Raw genomic sequence first — 9,367 nt, 5'->3', positions numbered from 1 at the left:
CACAAGGAATTCCCTGTCTGCTACTCCCACATTGATCATCATCAGCTGTAGCAGAACTGTGCCCCACTTCGGTTCACTCTGTACCTCGGCACTAAAACCTCTCCTAGCTTATACAGATCTTGATCACTCTTTTGTTGCTGAGAATGTTCCTGCACAGCAGGAAATCCAAACTTGTAGTGTATTTTAGTTTTAAAAAGGCTTCTAAAGATTGTAATTTCCACTTTGAGATATCAAATTTGATTTGCCCTAATGAAAAATGTATCAACCTTTACAAAAATGTCCATTAATTAGAATACACATAATAATTCACATTTCGTGTTGCTGCAGGATTATTTTCCTGCTGTAGCAAACTGGCTCAAATTAAGATCCTACATCTGTATTTCACACATGATTATTAATTCCACACAGCTGAAGTGTTAGCGGTTTATTTGACATGACACCTATCCCCTTATGTACTTCTTTGTGTCTGACCCAGAATTCCCTTGACCTAGAATTACCCCTAATGATTATCTTCCAGTGATATATTACCAGTGGTGAAAAAAGTTCTCAAATCTCATACTTGAGTAAAAGTAAAGATACCTTAATAGAAAATGACTCAAGTAAAAGTGAAAGTCACTCAGTAAAATACTACTTGAGTAAAAGTCTAAAGGTATTTGGTTTTAAATATACTTAAGTATCAAAAGTCAATGTAGTTGCTAAAATATACTTAAGTATCAAAAGCAAAAGTAAAAGTACAAATAATTAAAAATTCATTTTATTAAGCAAACCAGACGGCACCATTTTCTTGTTTTTTTTATTTACAGACAGCCAGGGTCACACTCCAACACTCAGACATTATTTAAAAACAAAGCATTTGTGTTTAGTGAGTCCACCAGATCAGAGGCAGTAGGGATGACCAGGGATGTTCTCTTGATAAGTGTGCAAATTGGACCATTTTCTGTCCTGCTAAGCATTCAAAATGTAATGAGTACTTTTGGGTGTCAGGGAAAATATAAGGAGTAAAAAGTACATAATTTTCTTTAGGAATGTAGTGAAGTAAAAGTAAAAGTTGTCAAACATACAAATAGTAAAGTGAAGTATAGATACTCAAAAAAACTACTTAAGCAGTACTTTAAAGTATTTTTACTTAAGTACTTTACACCACTGTATATCACCTTAATTAGTCTTTCTCTTTCTTTCTTTCTGTCACGCCCTGGCTCTGGGGACTCTTAAATGTTGAGCCAGGGTGTGGATTTTTCCTTGTTTAGTTTTCTAGGTTTGTCGTTCTAGATCGTGTATTTCTATGTTGGCCAGGGTGGTTCCCAATCAGAGACAGCTGTAGCTCGTTGTCTCTGATTGGGGACCATACTTAGGCAGCCTGTTGGCATGTTACGTTGTGGGATCTTGTTCCGTTAAGGTTTGTTGTATAACCTAGGACTTCACGTTTCGTTTGTTGTTTTGTTCATGTTGTTGTGTAGAAATAAAGTATGTACGCTTATCACGCTGCGCCTTGGTCCGCATCTGTCGACGATCGTGACACTTACTTTCTTTCTTTCTTTCTCTCTAAAGCGATTTACAGTCAAGTTCACAGAGCTGTGCAAAGTTGTGCTATGGCTAAGTTGTGCTATTGCTGGTGTCCCCTGCATATTTCATAAGCTTTTAGTCACTTTGCTTTGGCATGGTCCCTGTTTCCTAAATATAGTTTGTTTAAGTATTTTCCCTTTTCACTGAGTGAGGACTGAGGAGACAATCATTGCTGCTCTCCTAATATTATGTAAATAATATGTATTTTATTTAACTTTTATTTAAAATTAAATTTAAAAGATTTAACCAGGGAGACACATTGAGACCTAAGTCTCATTCACAAGCATGCCCTGGGAACAACAGTCACATCAGCACACACACACATATACACAATATACATACAATATACACATTAGACATTATAATCAAATAAAACAAACACATTCATCACTATAAAAATCCTTAACCAAATTATCCAAATGAAGTGCCAACTGGAGACTAATATGAAAAAGCAGATTTCCTGAACTCTGTGGTTACCAAGGGAGTCATCATTGTTAACCAATCCTGTGACCTTGTATTATAACCTGAAATTCTACATTTCAACAAAGATGTTAAGTATGTTGGAAGCTTGTGGAGTAGGGCTTTATAAACAAAAAGAGAGTAATGGAGTGATCTATGTGTCTTTAAACAGGTCCAGACAACTTTTTGGTAAAGGATGCAGTGATGAGTATTAAAACTGTCAGATGTAATAAAACGAAGGGTGCAATGATAGACAGAATCAAGGGATTTTAGAGTAGAGTCAGTTGCACTTCCGTTGAGGGTATCACCATAGTCAAGAAAAGGTAGAAAAGTTGATTGGGAAAACACTGCAAATAACCTCAAAAAGCCCTGTTTTAAGAGAGTTCACCACTATGTCACTCCATTCTTACTGATCCATTCTTACTGATCCATTCTTCCCATAAGAGCCTTGTGTTGTTGTTTATATAGAGAGTTAAATTCAAGTGTAAAGGCAGTGACACAAGCTCCCACATAGAATGCCTATTGGTATCATCAGGCCAATAGGAATTATGTTCACCCAACAAAACCTTCTCCATTAGTGCTTTAATTGCACTATTGGATTTCTGACATTGGAGGCCTACTAAACGGCTGTTATTGCTTGTGCAGGGTTACATACAGTATGCACAATGTAGCAAAAACACTGCTATTATTGAACTGCAAAGAAATGCCCATTTAATTTGGCTACCAAGGCACTGCAAATAATTTTTCCATTCCACGTTTCATAGTCTGCAGACAAATAAATTGTGACATTCATAGTATAGAATAGATACCAATGAAATAAATACAAAAACAGCTTTGCATGACATTATTCAACGTTCCCTCATTTTCATCTTTGTGTCTTATCGAGCCTTTTATTGTGCACCTCCATACTTAAGTAATCAAATCAAGCGATGCAATTCCTTCTAATAGCCTACCAATTTCAACAATCACTACCTGTGGCTGCCTGCACCTCGCATCAGGTCCAATTGCAACAAGCGAAGACGCTGCCACTTGCCCAAAGCTTGAGCGCCACTTGCAAAAGATGGAGAATAGTATACATAGCGAATAGACCACCACGATATGAGGTGATAGGGGAATGGGGGGAGATGTCATTACGTACGTGCGAAAACATACGTCGGGGTCATGCGTTTCACATTGCCTACATTGACGTGAACATAGGCTACAACACCGTTTTGTTTAAAAATACAAGCATTTCACTTACCATTTTGTTTTCTTTAATAGTTTATTCGTTACTAGACCGGGTAAAGCTGACAATGTAAGCGGTCGTTAGTCTTCCTTGACCATACGCAGTCGATATTCTTCGTTCTGGTCTCCCTCGTCCGTCATTCAATTAAAGGAGGGTTGTTGATTTTTCTCTCTAATTTACATTTCGGGAATTTGCCTATTTTTCTCTACGCGCGGTCTTGCTTTTATTTTTATTGAATGTATGTGGTTGATGCCCTTTTGCCTTAGTTCAGGATGCACAAGATGGAGGATTGCGTGTGCACCTGTCATGCAACATGCGCAGTAGCGGCTGCACACATAAATACATAATTGCCTCAGCACCCCGTACAGCCGCTTTCTGCCCACAACGATAAATGAAAGGCCGTTATGTTTGGCCAATAATATATATATTAATGTGAAGCGTACAAACTCCCTATTATTTACGATGTCATATTCATGAGCAACGTTTAGCGCCAACTAAAGAGTCGGTCGAGCGCTTGTGAAGATTGCACATGACACCATAGACTATTTAGCAAATAAAATGACAGTGTATAATGAATTATGTCTTGTTGGTTTGTAGACACATACATGTTAGTGAATGTAGGTTCAATATATATTTTCATATTGTGTTGAGGCGTTAAAATGTTAATTTATGACTGAATGCCTATCAAGGTCAGAAAGGCTATGTTCTTGTTGGGATGATCAGCAAAATCCAACAATGACTGAATAAAGTAGGCTAGTCTGTAACATCCTACATTATAATTAGATGAGTTTTATTGTGTAATATTTTGTCAACTCGAAGCCTATCCATAACACAACATACCATCTATAACACAACATAACATCTATAATTCAACATACATCCATAACACAACATAACATCTATAACACAACATAACATCTATAAAACAACATAACATCTATAACACAACACAACATCCATAACACAACATAACATCCTTAACACAACATAACATCCATGACATAACAACTACATCTATAACACAACATAACATCTATAACACAACATAACATATATAACACAACATAACATCTATAACTCAACATAACATCTATAACTCAACATAACATCCATAGCACAACATTACATCTATAACACAACATCCATAACACAACATAACATCCTTAACACAACATAACATCCATGACATAACAACTACATACATAACACAACATACCATCTATAACACAACGTAACATCTATAAGACAACACAACATCTATGACACAACATAACTCTATAACACAATATAACATCTATAACTCAACATAACATCTACAGTACCAGTCAAAAGTTTGGACACACCTACTCATTCCAGGGTTTTTCTTTATTTTTACTATTTTCTACATTGTAGAATAATAGTGAAGACATCAAAACTATGAAATAACACATATGGAATGTGGTAACCAAAAAAGTGTTAAACAAATCAAAATATATTTTATATTTGAGATTTTTCAAATAGCCACCCTTTGCCTTGATGACAGCTGCACACTTTTGGCATTCTCTTAACCAGCTTCACAAGGTAGTCACCTGGAATGCATTTCAATTAACAGGTGTGCCTTCTTAAACGTTAATTTGTGGAATTTATATCCCTCTTAATATGTTTGAGCCAATCAGTTGTGTTGTGACAAGGTAGGGGGGTATACAGAAGTTAGCCCTATTTGGTAAAAGACCAAGTCCATATTATGGCAAGAACAGCTCAAATAAGCAAAGAGATACGACAGTCCATCATTACTTTAAGACATGAAGGTCAGTCAATACAGAACATTTCAAGAACTTTGAAAGTTTTCTTAAAGTGCAGTCGCAAAAACCATGAAGCGCTATAATGAAACTGGCTCTCATGAGGACCGCCACAGGAATGGAAGACCCAGAGTTACCTCTGCTGCAGAGGATAAGTTCATTAGACTTACCAGCCTCAGAAATTGCAGGCCAAATAAATGCTTCACAGAGTTCAAGTAACAGACACATCTCAATATCAACTGTTCAGAGGAGACTGTGTGAATCAGGCCTTCATGGTCGAATTGCTGCAAAGAAACCACAACTAAAGGACACCAATAAGAAGAAGAGACTTGCTTGGGCCAAGAAACATGAGCAATGGACATTAGACCGGTGGACATTTTTCCTTTGGTCTGGAGTCTAAATTTGAGATTTTGGTTCCAACCGCCGTGGCTTTGTGAGACGTGGTGTTGGTGAACAGATGATCTACCTATGTGTATTTCCCATTGTAAAGAATGGAGGAGGAGGTGTTATGGTGTGGGGGTGCTTTGCTAGTGACACTGTCTGTGATTTATTTAGAATTCAAGGCACACTTAACCAGCATGGCTACCACAGCATTCTGCAGTGATACGCCATCCCATCTGGTTTGAGCTTAGTGGAACTATCATTGGTTTTTAAACAGGACAATGATCCAACACACCTCCAGGCTGTGTAAGGGCTATTTTACCAAGAAGGAGAGTGATGGAGTGCTGCATCAGATGACCTGGCCTCCACAATCCCCCGACCTCAACCCAATTGAGATGGTTTTGGATGAGTTGGACCCCAGAGTGAAGGAAAAGCAGCCAACAAGTGCTCAGCATATGTGGGAGAGGTAGTGGCAGTAACTCAATAAAACATCTATAACACAATGTAACATCTATAACACAACGTAACATCTATTACACAACGTACCATCAATAACTCAGCATACCTGGCAAGTATTATCTATTTAATCTCTCTTAATCTCTGTCATTTCTATATATATGTCTCTACACTAAATCATGATCCACTGATAAAAGCAACTACATTGAACGAAAATATAAACACAACATGCAACAATTTCAAAGATTTTACTGAGTTACAGGTTATATAAGGAAATCAGTCAATTGAAATAAATAAATTAGGCCCTAAACTATGGATTTCACATGACTGGGAATACAGATATGCTTCTTTTGGTCACAGATACATTAACAAAATGTAGGGGCATGGATCAGAAAACCAGTCAGTATCTGGTGTGACCACCATTTGCCTCATGCAGTGCAACGCTTCTCCTTTGCATAGACTTGATCAGGCTGTTGATTGTGGCCTGTGGAATGTTGTCCCACTCCTCTTCAATGGCTGTGCGAAGTTGGTGGATATTGGCTGGAACTGGAACACGCTGTTGTACACATCGATCCAGAGCATCCCATACATACTCAATGGTTGACATGTGTGGTGAGTATGTAGGCCATGGAAGAAATGGGACATTTTCAGCTTCCAGGAATTGTGTACAGATCCTTGTGACATGGGGCTGTGCATTATCATGCTGAAACATGAGGTGATGGCGGCAGATGAATATGCACGACAATGGGCCTCAGGATCTCGTCACGGTATCTCTGTGCAATCAAATTGCCATCGATAAAATGCAATTGTGTTCGTTGTCCGTAGTTATGACTGCCCATACCATAACCCCGCCGCCACCATGGGGCACTCTGTTCACAATGTTGACATCAGGGGGGGCCAGTATGAAAAATGTATGCACTCACTAATTGTAAGTCGCTCTGGATAAGAGCGTCTGCTAAATGACTAAAATGTCCAAAAAAATCAGCAAACCGCTCGCTCAAACAACGCCATACACGCTGTCTGCCATCTGCCCGGTACAGTTGAAACCAGGATTCATCCGTGAAGATCACACTTCTCAAGTGTGTCAATGGCCATCGAAGGTGAGCATTTTCCCACTGAAGTCGGTTACGACGCCAAACTGCAATCAGGTTAAGACCCTGGTGAGGACAACGAGCACGCAGATGAGCTTCCCTGAGATGGTTTCTGACAGTTTGTGCATAAATTCTTTGGTCGTGCAAACCCACAGTTTCACCAGCTGTCCGGGTGGCTGGTCTCAGACGATCCCGCAGGTGAAGAAACCGGATGTGGAGGTCCTGGTCTGGCGTGGTTACAGGTGGTCTGCGGTTGTGAGGCCGGTTGGACATACTGCCAAATTCTCTAAAACGTTGTGGAGGCGACTCATGGTAAATAAATTAACATTACATTCTCTGGTAACAGCTCTGGTGGACATTCCTGCAGTCAGCATGCCAATTGCATCTGTGGAATTGTGTTGTGTGACAAAACTGCACATTTTAGAGTGGCCTTTTATTGTCCCCAGGACAAGGTGCACCTGTGTAATGATCATGCTGTTTAATCAGCTTCTTGATATGCCACACCTGTCAGGTGGATGGATTATCTTGGCAAAGGAGAAATGCTCACTAGCAGGGATGTAAAGAAATTTGTGCACATGGAACATTTCTGGGATCTTTTATTTTAGCTCATGAAACATGGGACCAACACTTTACATGTTTTGTTTATATTTTTGTTCAGTATAACTTACCTGCTCAATCTCATTACAAGATTGTTGTTTTCAGTGCAATAGAAAGTCAGTGAGGTAGGGGGAGTTTGCATCAGCGAATGCATGCTTGTCTGCCAAGAAACACAGTGTCAGTGTGTGTGTGTGTATGTGAGTGTGTGTTTCGCTGTGTGTGTGTGTGTGTGTGGATGCCCGCCAGCATTCTCTCTCTGTTGAGGAGAGAGAGAGTGTGTGTGTGTGTGTGTGCAGGAATGCATTCTAGCCTCTTAAACCCATCAGGACATTGGGAGTGGAGGTTCTCTACCATCTATGGTGTGTAGTGTACCTCCACGTTGTAGCCAGGCCAACAGAGAATCAAAGCTGACCTCTGAGGTGGAGACACTCCTTTCTCTCTCACACAGTCTGATATCAAAGGGAATCAAACTATGTGGTTTATGACCCTTGCCTTTGTACGTCTAGTCAAGAGGTATTACTGAGGAACAGTTTGCATCACCTTTTTAAATGGGCCTTATGTTGTTCTTCCAAAGAATAAGAAAATTGAATCTATTCCAAATCCCATTTCACATATAACCCAGGGCTTTAGTTCCTTTTATATTATTCAAAGAGTCTGGGGCAGATTGGACAGGTTCCCCACGTTGGTCCCTATAGTATCAGTCTGGGGCAGATTGGGCAGGTTCCCCATGTTGGTCCCTAATAGTGGGGCGGGTCAAGAGCTTCAAGTTCCTTGGTGACCACATCACTAGCAAACTATCATGGTCCAAACACACCAAGACAATGCCTATTCCCCCTCAGGAGACTGAAAAGATTTGGCATGTCCTCAGATCCTCAAAAGGTTATACAACTGCACCATCGAGAGCATCCTGACTGGTTGCATCACCACTTGTTATGGCAACTGCTCGGCATCCAACCGCAATGCGCTACAGAGGGTAGTGCGTACGGCCCAGTACATCACTGGGGCCGAGCTCCCTGCCATCCAGGACCTCTATACCAGCCGATGTCAGAGGAAGGCCATAAAAATTGTCAAAGACTCCAGCCACCCAAGTCATAGATTGTGCTCCCTGCTACCACATGGCAAGCAATACCAGAGTGCCATGTCTAGGCTCAAAATGCTCCTTAACCACATCTACCCCCAAGCCATAAGACTGCTAAACAGTTCATCCAATGGCTACCCGGACTATTTCCATTGACCCCCTTTATTACGCTGCTGCTACTCTCTGTTTATTATCTATGCATAGTCACTTTATCCCTACCTACATGTACAGTACATATTACCTCAATTACCTCGACTAATCTGTACCGCCGCACATTGACTCGGTACCGGTTTCCCCTGTATACAGCCTCGTTATTGTTATTTGTGTTACTTTTTATTTAATTTGTATTTAATTATTATAGCAAATATTTTCTTACTTAAAAAAAATATCCATTGTTGGTTAAGCATTTCACGGTGTTGTATTCGGCGCATGTGACAAATTGATTAGATTTAAATACTATCGGTCTGGGGCAGATTGGACAAGTTTCCCACGTTGGTCCCTATAGTATCGGTCTGAGGCAGATTGGACAGGTTCCTCACATTGGTCCCTATAGTATCGGTCGAATTGACAGGCCATGACAAGAACCACCTCTCTGATGGACAACGGAATGCCATTCCAAAAATTTGTCAATATGGGATTAGCAAATCTAATATGGAATTATATCTGGCATGCAGGCCACATTCTGTTATTAGTAAGTAAGGACTTTGTGTTGACATGTTCTTTGTTTTAATGAAAATAA

The sequence above is a fragment of the Coregonus lavaretus genome, assembly GCF_964263955.1.
Source record: "Coregonus lavaretus genome assembly, chromosome: 32".
In the NCBI taxonomy this organism is placed as follows: domain Eukaryota; kingdom Metazoa; phylum Chordata; class Actinopteri; order Salmoniformes; family Salmonidae; genus Coregonus; species Coregonus lavaretus.
The sequence above is the reverse complement of the archived record's forward strand: the minus strand, read 5'-3'. Positions refer to the sequence as shown.